This window comes from Equus quagga, chromosome 3, assembly GCF_021613505.1.
Source record: "Equus quagga isolate Etosha38 chromosome 3, UCLA_HA_Equagga_1.0, whole genome shotgun sequence".
Taxonomy (NCBI): Eukaryota; Metazoa; Chordata; class Mammalia; order Perissodactyla; family Equidae; genus Equus; species Equus quagga.
The window spans coordinates 155426136-155443091 of record NC_060269.1 but is presented as its reverse complement, the minus strand read 5'-3'; the positions used below and the strand labels follow the sequence as shown (position 1 = coordinate 155443091).

General features: G+C 52.1%; 1 protein-coding gene across 3 annotated transcripts in view; it reads left to right on the top strand.

Annotated features, from left to right (window-relative positions):
• Window positions 1-11086: 11086 nt before the first annotated feature.
• The window catches only part of PCGF3 (polycomb group ring finger 3), a 66709-nt gene continuing 60839 nt past the window's right edge, over window positions 11087-16956 (top strand). For all 3 annotated transcript variants that reach the window (XM_046656515.1, XM_046656513.1, XM_046656514.1), the window contains exon 1: window positions 11087-11267. The gene's annotated coding sequence lies outside the window, so the exon portion shown is untranslated. The remainder of the gene's footprint in view (window positions 11268-16956) is intronic.

The window sequence follows — 16956 nt, the reverse complement described above, 5'->3', positions numbered from 1 at the left end:
GTTACACAAAAATCAGTACCCAAATGTTCATAGCAGCTTTATTTGTGATAGCCAAAAACTGGAAACAACCCAGATGTCTTTTAATGGTTAAGCAAACTGCTGTGTATCCACACCATGGAATGGTGCTCAGTGGGAGTGGGCACACACCCAGCAGCCTGGGTGAATCTCAGGGTAATTATACCAAGGGGCGGGGGGAACAAGCTCAAAAGGTTTCATACTGTGTGATTCCATTTGCATGACATTTCTAAAAAGACGGAATTTTAGAAGTGGAGGTGAGATCAGTGTTTTCAGGGTTTGGGGGGTGGGAGGAAGGTAGTATAACTGGACAACAGGAGGGATCTTCAGGGTGAGGAAACGTTCTGTACTTGACCTTGGCAGTGGAGACACGAACCTACACGTGTGATATGACCATGTGGAGACAAGCGCACACACACACAAGTGAAGTTGGAGAAATTTGAATAAGAGTGTAGGTTATATCAACGTCAGTCTCATGGCTGTGATGCTGTACATGTGTGTTTTGCAAGATGTTATCTTCGGGGGAAACTGGGTAAAGTGTACAAGGAATCTCTGTATTATTCCTTACAACTGTATCTGAATCTACAATTATGTCAAAATAAGAAGTTTAATTTTAAAAACTCACATAATGTGGGAAGTACATTCTTTTGGAGGACTTTTTCCACTCTACATTTAAGCAGTTTTATTTAAATTCTGGACAAGTATCTTCAACATAAGCATCTAAGCTGTTCAAGATTCAGATCCGAGTATAGCTCCATCCGCAGAAGTGGTCATTCTGAGCCCAGAATCCACCTGCACACCTTGGGGACCGCCACATCTTGAAGATATCCTTTAGTGATCTCTTTACAAAAACCCCCTAGCATCTTGCTTTTAAAAATTATCTTTAAATGCTTATTTAAAATAACATTCAACACACACAATTATGACTAAATCTATGTTTCTATTTCTTTATTTCCTTTTTTCTTAACCAATTATAGACTTCTATCAGCATCTCAAACTAGAATTGAGGCTTTTTCAGGCTAATGTGTCTTCCCTAAACAGTATCTTGCTCAAAATTAAGCAACTGAGAGCAATCGCTTTGCTGAGACTGCAGCAAAGGCAACACCTTCCTTGCTGAGGATCACATCCTGGAGGAAAGCTCACCTTCCATGATGAGGTGGTCATGGCTCATCCTGTTTGTTTGTTTTTTGCTTGGTCTTTATCTGCTCCTCTCAAGAGAATGTCAGCTATGTCAGGGCAGGAGCGGGTCTGCCCACTTCCAAATCCCTGGAGTGGAGGGGGGGCCGGCACTTAGTTGTAGGTGAATGTAGAAGTGTGTGGCGTGCAACCTTTCTGCCTTGGCCCCTCCATGGCAGCCCCTATGTTTCCCACCCACTCGTCCCACAGGTTCCCCAGGGCGTGGCCCACTCCACCCACACACCTGGGCAGGAGGGAGCCACGTGGCCCATCTGATGCCAGAAGCACACCCTCCCCGCCTGGAGCCACACCGTCTCCCACGCCTGCCTCGAGCTGCTTCCCACACCACCCCATGGCAGGGAACGGAGTGAGCAAATCAGAATCCGGATTCCCAGGCTGCCTCAAAAAGGACAGTGTGACTTCATCCTTATGCCAGTCAGGGAATCTGCCCACTGAAAACAGTTTAGCAATCTGCACTGGAACGGGAGCCTGTCTCCCCAAACGCAGAACAGCTCTGGCCACTGAGGCCTGCACTGCAGTCACCCCCACCGGAGAGCGGCCCTCAGGGTCACCTCCCCATCCTCTCCTCTGTCTCCCTCTGGCATAGTCTGGGAAGGCCAGCACTGAAGGGCTCACACACACCCCAGAGTCAACAAGTATTAGACCCAGGCTGCTGGCCCCTCCCACCGAGGCCTCCATGGTTGTTTCATCCTAGCTGCTCAGACCTATTCAGCCTGTTAAAGCAGTGGAAGGAGCTAGTTTTCCCACTTTTGTGTGCATGTGTAGTGTGAGATGGGCACATTTTTGTATGTGCATGGTGTGAAGGCAGTGTTGTGTGTGTGTGTATGAGAGAGAGGGAGTTGAGTATCTGATGCTATTGGGCTATATGGTCATCTAAATACACTTTGTGTATTTGTCTAGTATGAGACGGTATCTAGTGTGTGTCCATGGTGTGTAATGTAAGGCTGTATGGGTTTGGTATGTGTGGTATGGGATGAGTCTGTCTTTTGTGTATAATATGGGGTGAAATGGTTATCTAATTTTTCTGTCTGAATGAGAAAAAATGGGCATCTAATTATTTGATGTGTGCGAAGGGTGTCTACTTTGTGTCTATGGTGTAAAATGAATGTGTGTTAAATCAGAAACAGTGAAGGGTCTGAGATTTTGTTCTACTTGTAAGCTAACAGTGTGGCCTAGCACAGTCTCACACACCCATGTGTGCAGGAAACACAGGCCCTGGGTCAGAGGCAAAGAGCGTTTGCTCCTGGCAGCCACCGCGACACCTCTAGCTCCACCCCCACAGGCACGCAGGTGGCACAGCACAGGTGGCAGGATGCGTTTCAGAAGAACTCTGAAATTAGGAATTTCAGACACAGCACTTACACAGCGCTGCTGGGACCTTCCCATCCTGCTTTCCAGAGAGAGAAACCTTCTCTTTACTCTGGGACGTAGGAAGAGCTTCTCCAGGGAGGGGAAAGACGGGTCTTTCTCCTGTCTACACTGGAATGTCTCCGAAACCAACACCCTCAACTTGGCTGTAAATGCCTTTGCTCTGAGGACCTGGACCATGATGCAGAACCAGAACATGAGACAAAGTCTGTGTCTAGATTCATGTTTTTTGCATGTGGATATCCAGTTGGTCCGGCACCATGTGTTGAAAAGACGACCTTTTCTGCATAGAATTATCTTTGCTCCGTTGCTGAAGATCAGTTGACTGTACTTGTGTGGGTCTATTTCTGGGCTCTCTATTCTGTCCCATTGACCTATTTATCTATTTCTTCACTGGTACTACACTAACTTGATCACTGTATCTCTATAGGAAGTCTTGGAGTGGGGTAGTGTCAGTTCTCCAACTTTGTTCTTTCCCTTCAATATTGTATTAGCTATTCTGGGTCTTTTTCCTCCCATATAAACTTTAGGTTGTTTGTAGATATCCACAACATTTCTTGCTGGAATTTTGGTCGGGATTGCCTTGAATCTATAGATCCAGTTGGGCAGAACTGACATCTTGACGCTACTGAGTCTTCCTATCCATGAACGTGGACCCTCTGTCCGTTTATTTAGATCTTCTTCAATTTCTTTCATCAGAGTTTTGGAGTGGCTCATGGTTATGTTCAGCACACTCCACTTTGGAAGCCCAGGTTTGGTTCCTGGGCGTGGACATACACCACTTGTCAGCAGCCATGCTGAGGTGGCGACCCATATACAAAATGGAGGAAGATTGGCACAGATGTTAGCTCAGGGTGAATCTTCCTCAGCAAAAAAAAAAATCCAAAACAACCTGGTCAATGCTTGTCTATATTCACTATATACTTGAAAAGAAAAATACATATATAAAGACATATTTACATATGATATTTAAATATATATTTCAAAATATATATTATTATACAGATATACATGTATGTTTTCAATTTGTCTCATGCAGGATTCTATTTTATCTACTAGATAAAGCTCTTTGCTTTTGTTGCCCAAACAGTCAATAGACTAATTATTTTTGCCTGCTTTGATCTGTCAGTTTCTCATAGACGTGAGTTAGCATCTCCCGTAATTTCTCTTTTCCGTTTCTCTTATAATGTTGTTGGTTCAGTGCTCTGGACGGAGTGTCCCTGTTATTCCTTTGCTGTGACCCTCTTTATGCCCCCAGTGCTTCCCCTGATGTCCCACGCTGTCTATTTGAATGAGTGACAACAGCATCCTTTTGGAAAGTATTTTTCTGATGCCTTTTCACATCTTTATTTCAGGCATTCCAGCTTGTTTTGTTTCAAATGTGAGCGCTGATCTGAGTTTTGTTTTCTCTCCTTATCTGGTGACTTGCTCTTTCCACTCACAACGTGACAGATATAACCAGACATTACTTCCACTTTTTTTTGGTTTGTTTTCCTCCTTTTCTACTTTCTGTTGCAGTGACAGCATGTTCTGCACCCTCCTCTTCTCCCTGTTGGATTAGATGCTACAGATTTTCTCTCTATTCTTTTAGGATTTGCCATTAAATTTTTAAGGTATCCAATGAACTGCACATTCTTTAAAAAAAGTGTGAAGTTATGTGGTATTTTTAGGCTCTCCCGGAATAGGTCAGGGGTCTTAGAATGTATGACCTATTCACTCAACCCACACACACCTTTCTTGCGGTCATTGCTGAGAGTTTTGTTTTTTTTGTTGGAAAAAACACACAAATTAGTGCCCAGTATTATTTCACAGTCGATGATTAAATTAGAGTTAGGCTTCTATTGTTGCTGACGTGGCGCCTGCTGACGGGTGTCCGCCATCCCTGGCTGGGAGCTGGTAGGAACCGATTTCCCAGGTCCCCCCATGGCTCCAGAGTCTCACTTGCTCCTATTATTATTTCAGCGTCTGGATCTGTGGGGTTAGGTGAGTTTTTAAATCTGAAACTTCTCAGCTACTCTCTCATCAGCTGCTGTCACATCTGCTGGGGGGCAGCCCTTCATCATCCCTCAGTGCTCACCCGCATTCCTTCTCCGCTGGGCCCGTGAGCCTCAGGGCTGCCATCTGCACGGACACTCGTTCCTTCACTGATGCGCCACTTCCCTGGGCCAGGTACCACTCCAGGTCCTGGGAATGCAGCTCTGAAGGAAAGTAACAGAGACATCCCCGCCTTCCAGGGGAGCCTGATTTCTGGAGCAGAGAAACAGACAACAAAGAGTGAGGGGGTAAAACGGTCTGTACCACGCCTGATGGTGGTGAGCACAGTGGAAAAAGAGCGGAGAGGGTGACAGTGCGTGGTTGCAATTTTTTAAGTTTTTGTTAGGGAACACTTGAAACAAAGGGAGAGAGAATTGTATAATAAATACACAGGAATATGTCACTCAGGTCCAATAACAATCTGCTCCTGGCCAATCTTGTTTCCTCTAGATTCCTCCCCACCTCGACTCCTCCAAATTATTCCGAAACAGTCTCAGACAGCACATCATTTCACCCATAGATATTTCAGTACCTATCTCTAAAAGATAAGAACTCACACATGACCACAATTCCACCCCAACACCCTCAGAAAGGACCCTGACTCTTCCAGACCACCTACCGCTCATGGCAAGGGGTCACCCTGACTGTCACATACCTTGCTTTCTTTAGTTTGTTTGACTCAGGATCCAAATAAAGCACTGGTCTACACTCACTTCCTTTCCATCTATAGTTTCCCTTGATATATCTTTTTAAATCCCTTGAAAGCTGTTCGTGGAAGAAACAGAGCCATTCACGCTGCTTGCATCCCCGAGCTGTCTCAGCGCCCCTGCGGGCTGGTGGGTGTGAGAGGTGAGGCGGATCCATGTCTTAGTTTGCAGAGCATGATGGAAGGATGCGGGTCAGGAGCTGTATTTGGGAGGTAATCTCAGGAAGCAGGAAAGAGCAGGGAGTGGGACAGGCAGGGAGCAAACAGCAAACACAGAGGCTGCTTCTGCAGGAATGGGGCGGGACCCTCTAGGTGCCAGAGGGCACAAAAACAGCACCCAAAGCTGTGAGTAGGGGCCACCAGCAGCACCGCTCCCTCACGATTGCGTGCGTGCTGTGGCAGAGCTCCTCCTCCCCCTTGTGGGAGAAGGCCTGGGACAGACAGAAGACAGATGTGGTGCCCCCGGAGAGGCCACAGGGAATGGTCCACAGCGGGCGCGTGGTGTGTGCAAGGCAGAGACATGTCTGCTACACTGGGACTCAGGCCGGATTTTTGCTGGTGCCGTCCTCTGATCAGAAGGCACGTCATGTCTGATCACCTCCCTTTTGTCGGTGTTAGCATCGTGGGTGGGTATTTCCAGGATGCAGGGTCCCATCAGGGCTGTGACATGGCAGTATCCTAATTCTGTACTTCTTGTTCATTTATTAGCTGGAATATTCACAAGGAGAAATGACCCCTCATCACATCTGTGGTTATCCTGAGGTGTGGTTTGTGTATAAGGGAAAGTAGATTGATTCTCTCCCATTATTTCCCAGTTTTAAAAATAAGGAGTTTGGGGTCCGGCTGGGTGGCCGAGTAGTCACGTTCGTGGGCTCCCCTTCTGCGGTCCAGGGTTTCGCCAGTTCCGATACTGGGCGTGGCCGTGGCTCCACTCATCAGGCCACGCTGAGGCACATCCCACATAGCACACCCAGAAGGACCTACAGCAAGAATATACAACTATGTACTGGGGGTTGGGGGGCTTTGGGGAGAAGAAGAAGAAGAAGAAGAAAGATTGGCGACAGATGTTAGCTCAGGTGCCAATCTTTAAAAAACAAAATAAATAATGAGTTGGTTCCTCAGCGCCTACATCACCTTACGGAGGGTTTTTAAGTAGCTTTATGCATTCACAGTTTAAACATATTTGATATATTTTAACCTGTTGTGGCTATTATTCTTTTTCATGGTCATCGGACCCATATTTGGCCAATGGGAGCCTCCCTGGGTTGGCTGCTGGCTCCGGTCCACGCAGGCCCGGTGGTCTCTGCCGCAGCTTTGCTGCCTATGCCCTCGTTTAGGTCCTACTCCCTCCTAAGCTCGCTCAGCCTTTGGAGTGGCCGAGCTACAGTTATAAGAATTGTTTTAATGTCTGTTCTACTGATTCTGTCATCAGTGTCACTCGACATTTTTTTCCCTCATCATGTGTTGCATTTTCCTTCTCTGCATGCCAGTAAGTTTGACTGGATGCCAGACGGTGCATTTTCCTTGTTGAGTGCCTTCCTATAAGTGTCCCTGTGCTTTGTTCTGGGTGAAGCCAGGGGTTTTGTAGGCAGATTGGTCAGGAGAGGCCTCAGGGTTATCTGAGCACAGACCTGAGAGAGGAAAGAGCCATTGGGCGGGGGTATGGCCACCCAGGCTTGGGAGCCACCCCACCCTCCTCTTGAGGTTCGAGGGCCCAGCACTCCAGGATTGTCAAGGAGAGCCATGTAGCTGGACGAAGTGAGCAGGGGAGAGCAGCTGAGGTCAGGCAGGGTTGGGGCAGAGTTCAGGCCCAGGGCAGGACCTCAGGGACTCAGAGCAGCCACTGGGCTGCTAAGCAGAGGCCTGGTGTGCTCTGCCTTGGGTGTTGGGAGATTGGCTCATTGGCTGCTCTGTTGAGGATAGACTGTGGGGCAGGGGCAGAAGCTGCAGCTCCAACCCAGAGGGGACAGGTGGCTTGTGGCCAGGCGGCAGCTGCAGAGGCTGAGAGTCATGGCTGGATTGAGGCACTTCTGAAGATAGGGCCAACAGGACTTCCCCATAAAGCAGACGTGGGAAAACAGGGAAGGAGAGGAATGCTGAATGAGTCCACATGTTTGTGCCTAGTGACAGGGAAGATGGAGCCATCATTGGCTGAGTGGGAAGCAGGCCTGCCCAGGAGCCTCAGAGTTGTGTCCTGAACCCAGTGGGGATGAGGTCTGCTGCTCACTGGAGGGACACCTCCCTGCATAAACACTGCAGGGTCACCAGCATCTGGATGGAGCTGGAAACCACGGGACAGGGTGACCACTGGCCAGGAGGAGGACCACAGGGAGAGGAGAGGATGGCAGAGGGGCTGTAGGTTACCAGTCAGAGAGCAGAGCCCAGAGAAGGGGCCAAATGGGGCAAGGCGAAAGTGTTTTCAGGAGGAAGGAGCGGCACAGCAGGTCATGGAGATGACAGTGGCCACTGGATGCAACCCCATGAAGCCTTGCGTGTCCTGGACCAGAGTATTTTGTTGGAGTGGCGGAGGGGGTCCAAAGCCTGAGGGTTTAAGAGATAACAAGGGAGGGAAACTGGAGAGGGTGAGTCTAGACAGTTCTTCTGACGAGTCGTGCTGTGAGGACAGGCAGAGAAGTACAAGAGAGAGAGCAAGTTTTGCTCTGTTCTGATGTTCAGATGGCAGCCTCAACATGAGTTCATGATGAGTGACCTGAGAGATCCGTCAGAGAGCACGGAACACAGGAGGCAGGGAGGGACAGGTGCCCCAGGATGGTTGGGGGCAGAGGAGTGGGGATGCTTGCCCTCCAGGGGAGGAGGGGACGATGGGCACAGTGGTACCATGGTTTCTGGTTCCTTCTTTCTGAGCTGCTCTTTAAGGTACAACCACATGAATGTAACCTGTACACTCCAATGAGTTTTGACCTATGCACACACCCGCAAACTTAGCACCACCATCAGCGCAACACACATTTGACCCATGCACACACCCACGAACTTACCACCACCATCAACACAACACACACTTCATCCTCCCAGGTTTCCTTTCCTGTGTCCCTTCTCTTGAGCTTTTGCTCTGAGTGAAGCCCCTGGAGGGTTCTGAGCAGAGGAGGGACAAGCCCTGACTGACATGTTATGAGAGTTCTATTTTGTGTTGAGAATAGATTTAGGGGTCCATGGAAGGAAGTGGGGAGACCAGTTGGGAGGCTCTGTGGTAACCTGGGGGAGTTAGTGGCCTTGGACCCAGATAGGTGAATTCTGAGGCATCTGCAAGAGCGGGTGTGGGTGTGGGAGTACGGACCCCCATGCCTCGGCTCAGCAGGCAGGATCGAGCCCACAATCTCTGCAGTGGGGGCTGGGTGGGTAGTGGGCTTCGGGGAAGATCTGGAGTTGACATTCTGACTTTGGAGTCTGAGCTCCCTGAAGATATCCCAGCAGAGATGTGGCTGGGCAGCTGCGCACAGGAGCCCAGGGTTCAGGGTCAAGGTCTGGGGTGTTGTCAACAATGAGGTCACCTGGGAGAGCGGGCAGGCAGCCCAGATGTCTGGTTTGCAACTTCCAAAAGAGACTTGCAACCTGGAACAAATTCTGAGCAGTGGCTATGGCTCACGCACACGCTCTTAAACACTCTTGGCTCTCCCCCACTTGCAGACAGGTGGTCATGGTGTCCAAGAGCCATCAGATGACTTTCTGGGGTCACTCTGCCTTCAGCCCAGGGCTACTACTGGTCTGCTCTCCCCACTGCTGATAGCTGGGCCTCCACCCTTGATCTGGGTCAACTTAGCTCCCATTTCACTGGAAAATAGAAGCAGCTAGAAGAGAGTGCACAGGCTCCCCACTCCCTGCACTGGGGTCTGCCTCCCCCTGTGTGAAGGGCAGCCAGCCACCCCCTGGATCCGATTCCCAGTCCCAGGTGAGGACCTGGGTTCAGGCCGCCTTCCCTCTCTCCAGCGTGGTCAATCTCCCCCTGCACCCCATCAGCCCCATTGAGGCCACCAGGGCCTCCCAAAAACAGAAAGCAGCCCTCTCCTCCTGGGGCCCAAGCTCTGTCCGTGGCTTCCCTCCACAGCAGACACCTTGTAAAGTTGTCTGTATTCACCCACCTCCCTGGAGCCCACTGCAATCCATTTTTACCTGACAATGCACCCATACTGTGGTGGCTTAGGCCCTAAATGGGCTTCATTTCCTTGCCCCTCGCAGCAGCTGACAGGACATCACTCACCCTGGGGCTCCTCCTCCCCAGTCTGCTCCATCTGTCTTCCTTGATGGTTCCTCCTGGATTCCTAGACTTCTCCATGTGGAAGGGCCACAAGGGGCTCAGTCCCCATCCCTCACTCACTTCCCTGACTATCTCATCCATCTCCAGGGGCTGCGAGTGCACACTGCACTCCTGCAGCCCACAGCCTCACAGCTGCTCCACTAGGGGGCTAATGGACATCATGTACACTCCCACCCCACCCTTGGGCCCCATCACCCTCCCCAAATTATCAGCAGCTGCCCACCCCTCCAGTGGTTCCCCACCCATCCCTGCCTCCTCCCACCTTCCTACCCTCTCCTGCACCCCTTTGGCTTGCTCCAGTCAGCCCACAGACACAGGGCAGCTGGAGGGAAGCTTTAAAATGCCAGCCCCATGCCGTCACCCCTCTGCTCAGAACGCCAGGGACCTCCCCGTCTGGCCTCATCTCCAGCCTCTCTGTGCTCTCTGACTTTGGCCAGGCTGACCTCTGGAAAGCATCCTTCCCTCCGCCAACTTTGGGGCCTGGCGCTGGCTGGACACCCTGCCTGTGAACCCCTGCTCCAGATATTTGCAGGGCTTGCTCCCTGTGTGTCCCTTCCGTGCCCATCCACCTTATTGTGACTAATTCTGGATATCCACTGCCTCCCTCACCCGGCTTGTCTCCCACATGACACCACGTTTACGTTTTCCTCTTATTGCTTCCTCACAGTGTGGACCCCAAGAGGATGTGGATGGCACGGTCACTGCTTACAGCTCCAGAGCGGGGCTTGCGCGGAGGTGGACATACGGACGAGCTGTAGGGTTAGCCAGGCTGCCCACTGTCCGCACGTGCCGGAGGCAGGGCCTCCGTGAGGCCCCCCCTCCCGCCTGGTGCACGGAGGGCGCTCGGTGCTAGTTCCCAGGAAGGATAGAAATGCACAACGAGACCGCTTCCGCCAGAAGGAAATCCCTGGTCCGAGAACCAGGCTCTGCCCGAGCTGCCTGCAGAGTCCGGGTCCCGCACGAACCGAGCAGCGCCCGCCGACCACGCCCCGGCCCCGCCCCCGCCAGGCTGCCACCACCCCCAGCTGCGCCTGCCGACGACGTCCCGGCCCCGCCCCCGACAGCCCCCGCCCCCCGACAGGCCCCGCTCCGACAGGCTGCCACCACGCCCAGCTCTGCCCGCCGACCACGCCCCGGCCCCACCCCCGAAAGGCCCCGCCCCCTAAAGGCCAAAGCCCCGCCTCCGCCAGGCCTCGCCCCTTACCGATCCGCCGCGGGTCACAAGCGCCCAGAATGGTCCCTCTGCAGAGCCCCGGGCCGACGCTCCGCCTGACCACGCCTCCTCCTGTCCCCACGAACACTTCTGACCACGCCCATGGCCCAGGCCCCGCCCCCCAGCCCATCGCCTCCCCGGATCCCTTAGTCAAACCCTGCCCGGAAGCGCCTGAGTCCCCTGACCACGCCTCCTCCCCGCCCCTTGGTCCCCGCCCCCGCCAGGCTCCGCCTCCGCCCCGGCTGTGGGGTGGGAGCCGGGTCGCGCAACGCGCATGCTCCAAGTGCGGCGCCCCCGACTCGGCGCTCGGCTCCGCTCGGGCATTTCCGCCTCTTTGTTTTAAACTCCGGACGGGTTTTTTTCTCCTGCTCCTGGGGGGACCCGGAGGGAGCGGCGCCCCCTCCCCCGCCCGGCGCGGACCCCGCGTGCGTCCCGCTCGCCTGCAGCCAAGACGGCAGGTCAGTGAGTCTGCGCCCCGCCCGGCCGGGCCCGCGGCGACCGCTCCTCAGGCCGCGGCCTCGGCCCGTGTCCGGGCCCGGAAGGCTCCGAACCCTGGCCCGCGCCCCTGCGCCCCAGGCGGCTCGGCTGCTGCGCCCCGAACCGCTCGGCAGGCCGTAGGCGCGGGCCAGGCCCATGGGGGGACAAGCCACCAGGACGGGTCACCGGGGAGGGCCAGACCCCGGGATGGGGTCACCGGCAAGGGACCAGGTAGGGCCGGACCCGGGACGGGTCACTGGGGAAGACTGGACCCCGGGATGAGTCACCGGCGAGGGACCAGGGAGGGCCGGACCCCGAGACGGGTCACCGAGAGGGACCAGACCCCGGAACAGGTCACTGGGGAAGACCTGCCTCCGAGACTAGTCACCAGAGAGGGACCAAGGAGGGCTGGACCCGGGACAGGTCACTGGGGAAGACTGGACCCCAGGAGGAGTCACCGGCGAGGGGTCAGGGAGGGCTGGACCCCGGGACGGGTCACCTGGGAAGACTGGCCCCCAGGACGGGTCAGTGGGGAAGACCAGACCCTGAGATGGGCCACTGGACCCCGGAATGGGTCCCCAGGGAGGGCCAGACCCTGGGGCGGATCACTGGGGAGGGACTAGGAGGGATCCTACCCCAGGACGGGTCATTGGGGAGGGACCAGGGAGGACCAGAGTCCAAGATGGGCCACCGGGGGAGGTCCCAACCCTAGGACCCACCACACAGGGACCAGGAAGCACTGGACCCTGAGATGGGTCACCGAGGAGAGTCCAACCCCAATAAGGGTCACTACGGAAGGCTGGGACCCTAAGAGTGGACAGAAATCAGAGGAGGCTGGACTCTAAGACAGGTCACTGATGAGGGCAAGGCCCTAGGACTTGGGCAGGACCCAGGGAGGGCTGGGACACTGGGACGGTTCCCTGAGGAAGGTCCAACCCCGAGACAGGTCACTGAGTAGGGCCAAGACCCTGGGATTGGTCACTGGGGAGGTCTGGACCCTGGGACAGGCCCATGGAAAGGTCAGGACTCCAGGATAAACCCACTAGGGAACACTGGGACCCCAAGACTGGCCCCAAAGAGGACCAAGATCCTGGAAGAGTCCTGTGAGCGCTTCTGGGACCCTGAGACAGCTCCTCCTTCCTGGGAGGGTGGGACCCTGGGACTGTGCGAGGAGGGCTCCTGCCATATAACAGCTCTGGGAATGACTGGAGCTCCAGATAGGTCACTTAGGAGGGTCGGGATGCTGGAGCAGGACTATGAAGAAGGAAGGTGAGGCTGTCAGGGAAGGCCAGGACCCTGACAAGAGCTGGAACTTGGAGACAAGTCCTGAGGGAGGCTGGGGCTCCTGAATAAGTGACTAAGAAGCACCCAAGCGTAGACTGTGGGAAGTGCTAGGACCCCAAGCTAGGCCTCCAGGGGGTTGGGCCCCTGGGGCAGTATCCAGAGGTGCCCTGAAGCTACCCAGCCCACTCAACTGGACCTGCCTGCTATGAAGGCCTTGGGTCATCAGGGATCCTGGTCACCTGAGCCCCACAGGTGCAAACCTCCCCTTTCTGGGAGGCCCTTGAACACCCTGACATCATGAGCCCGTGGGCCAGCCCCACAGACCTTCTGGTCTTCAGCAGATGCCACCTGGCTGGGATCTGGGGGCAGACGTGGGGCAGAATTGGGGCCCAATCTCCCAGCTCTGGGGATTCCAGGGGAGCTGCTGCTTCTTTTTTTTTTTTCTTTTTTTAAAGATTTTATTTTTTTCCTTTTTCTCCTCAAAGCCTCCTGGTACATAGTTGTATGTTCTTAGTTGTGGGTCCTTCTAGTTGTGGCATGTGGGATGCCGCCTCAGCATGGCTTGATGAACAGTGCCGTGTCCGTGCCCAGGATTCGAACTGACGAAGCACTGGGCCACCTGCAGCAGAGCGCACAAACTTAACCACTCGGCCACGGGGCCGGCCCCCCAGGGGAGCTTCTAGTCCACACTGGCTCCATGCCCAAGGCTGGCACTGTGCCCACTCCCCAGACCCAGAAAGTTGTCCCCTACCCTGTTGTCCCAGCCCCTGTTCTAGAGTTGTTATCCTTTCCTTGCCTTGGCCAGGTGGTCAGTGTCCAGCACCTTGAGCTACTCCTGCCTTCCTCTCCCTCTGGTGGTGTCACCAAACGAGATCCATTCTCAAGGTTGTGTGGGTGCACCCTCCGTGCTGAGTCTGGAGGTGTTTTCAGTGTCCAGGAAGTTCCAAGAGGGGTGGAGTCCAAGCCGGGAGTGTGGGCTGTAGGAAGTGCTGTGGAGGCAGTGGGCCAGTGCAGGAAGGTCGGAGCAGGCGAGGGTGCAGGTGAGGTGAGTGAATCAGGCACCTTCTCCACTCCAGGAAAGGAGAGGATTAAAGGGAGGGGGCCTTTGCTTCTCTGAAACCTTTGAGTCAGACTTTCATCTAGAACTTGCCCATGTTGTGTTTTCCTTTAATTTGGGTGATGAAAAAGTAGGGTGTGGTATGTGCTGCTCTCTGCCTGGGGAGAGGCTCCAGAGTGTGTCCAGTAAGATAACGTTGGAGAGTTTGAGAGAATGAAAGAGACCCAGGAGGGCAGGGCCTTGCCCAGCTCAGCTGCCAGGACTGGCCACCTGGCGTGAGGTCAGCGTGCAGACACACTGCTTGAATGAATGAGTGAGTGCATGAGCGAATGAATGAAAGGCAGGAGTACTCTTAGAAAGATTGACTTGCGTTAGGCTTGCAAACTTTCCATAAGCTGAGCAGCAGGATGAGGTATAAATCTGAAACTCTGAGCTATGTGGATGCCCAAGAGAGGCCCTTGAACCGGTCAGTTGAGTATTTAATTTTGTGCCACAACTTCACTTCTTGGTTGCTTAGGAGAAAACCACTTTAGATTTTCAGTGTAACATTTCATAGGACCGAATCTTAACTGAATGGAATCCCTGAGCAGTCCAGTTTAGAAACTTTTATTTGCCAAATGTAACTATGCTTGGGACCTTGTTATTCAATGCTTACTTCTTCTGATTTTTTTGTACATCTATTTCACTCTTTTTAAAACTTGGTTTGTGAAGTTTTGAAAAAGACTTGCAAAACTGGGCCTTCAGGTTTGGTTAGGATCTTTATTTTCCTATTTTTGGACTTCTAAAAGTGTGATAGTGCTGGGTAGTTGTATTATTTACGTATTGCTGTCTGACAAGTTACCCCAAAACTTAGTGCCTTAAAATAACGTTGGTTATTGTCTCCCAGTGTCTGTGGGTCGGGAATCTGGGAGTGGCCTACTTGGGTCCTCTGGCTCAGGGTCTCAGATGGCCGTGGTCAGGGTGCCAGCTGGGGCTGGGGCCTCCTCTGAGGGCTCTCCGGGGGGTCTGCTTCCAGGCTCACTCATGTGGCTGTTGGCTGGAGACATCAGTTCCTTTCCACTGGGGCTCTCCATAGGGCAGCTCAAAGGAGCCAGCAACAGAACAGGAGAGTGACGAAGAGGCCACAGACCCATGACCTCATCTTGACAGTGACATCCCATCTGTTTTGCCGTATTCTCTTAGAACCTAGTCACGAGGCCCAGCCCACACTTGAGGGGTTGGAACTCCTCCAGGGTGTGTGTCTGGGAAGGAGTGGGGGTCACTGGGGCCATCTTAAAGCCTGGCATTTATCAGTTTTCAGTTAATATACGGCCTGGGAAGTACCCCATAAGTAAATTAATGGAATTGTATATAGAGAAGTGTGTTAAATATGAGGTTGCAACAGTTCAGTTGTCTCTTTAGTTGTATAGGTTCCTGTGACGTCACCATAATGACTGAAATCAGTATGAAGCTTGGAGCTTACACATGGGGGAAGATAAATTACAAAGAGGAAAGATTTTTAGGAATTAACTTATAGAACACCTGTAGCAAACCATAAGGACTCCTCCCGCAAATTAAATTGTAAGTGTGTGTGTCAGTGATGTAGAATTCTTTGATAGCTTCATGTGCAATGATTTGAGTTGTTTCCAGAGCATCATTTTATTCCTGACAGTGATTTTGCTCCAGAAGTTATAAGCTGACATTTATAAGTTTTTCTTTTTTTTTTTTTTTTGAGAAAGATTAGCCCTGAGCTAACTACTGCCAATCTTCCTCTTTTTGTGGAGGAAGACTGGCCCTGAGCTAACATCCATGCCCATCTTCCTCTGCTTTATACGTGGGACACCTACCATAGCATGGCTTTTGCCAAGCAGTGCCGTGTCTGCACCCGGGATCTGAACCAGCGAACCCCGGGCTGCCGAGAAGCAGAACGTGCCAACTTAACCACTGCGCCAGCAGGCTGGCCCTTGCAAGTTTTTAAGATGTGAGATCCCAGAACATTTTGGATACTTGACCTGTGTAAGAAAGTGATGCTCCAGGAGCCTGTGTGCACAGGCCTGCGGCTTCCACCCTGGACTGCCTGGACTCTGGTTCCGTGCCTCTTTCTGTCGCTCTGGGCTGAGGCTGTAGCACAGGGCTGTGAAGGGCACCCATCCGGGGCCCACATGGGAGCCTCCCTGGGGGACTCATCCTAGGAGCCCCACTGGAGGGAGGGTCCCCTCCTGCCGCCCTGCTGTTTCTGGACCTGCTGAGGTTCTACCCTGCTAGTGTGAGGCAGGGCCCTTTGCCAGTGATTGGAATTATTTATTTGGGTTGTTTGATTTGGATTATAAAGCAAGGTTTATTTTGGTCTATACTGTTACTCTCTAATTTATTAAATGGCAGGATTTGTTACTTCATTTGAAGCTTTATTTGGTTAATGGTCAGAAACAAATTTGAAGATGTAATTTTCTTTTACTATTTTTGAACTATGTTAAGTTTGGGGACAGTTCCTTGTTACCCTTCCGATATTTGCTGATATTGCAAAAATGCTGCAGAATTCATTGTGCTTCAAAATATGGAACTATTATTCTTCAGTTCTACAAATCGATAGTTTATCATTAAATTTTAAAAAGTGAGGCCTTCAAAAATAGCAAGACCGTCTTTTCTGATCTGCCGTTGTTTCTCCTACAGAAGTGAACTATAGGAAAGCCAAAATGACAAAAAACAGTGATAAACACTTAACATGTGATGAGAGGGTTAAGGTGTGAACACTGCTCTGGTGCATTTTCAGAATTGTCCATTGAATTAAGTAGAACGTTCATTGATAAGAACTAAAATTAGCTAGAAAATATAGTCCTTGGGGGCTGGCTCCATGGCCGAGTGGTTAAGTTCGCGCCCTCCGCTTAGGCAGCCCAGGGTTCAGATCCTGGGCGTGGACATGGCACCACTCGTCAGGCCACATTGAGGTGGCGTCCGACATCCCACAACTAGAAGGACCTGCAACTAAGATATACAACTGTGTACGGGGTTGGGGGGCAGGGTTTGGGGAGATAAAGCAGGAAAAAAAAAAAGATTGGCAACAGTTGTTAGCCCAGGTGGCAATCTTTAAAAAAAAAAAAAAGAGAAAGAAAATATAGTCCTTAAGAGCTGATTGTTAGGTTGATTTTGCTTCTTTTGAAGAGAACTTCTAATATTTAGGTGAATTTAGAGGGTGGAAGTTAAATGGATTTTTTTTGCAAATGTATCAGTATTTGCTAGACTTTGTGTTAACAGCAAATTCCAGATGTTTAGCAGGAAATATGCAAACAGTAGAAAGCTGTCCACAGGCCTCCTTGAAGCCCCTGCTAACTTGTGGGTGGTGTGGGGTCTCC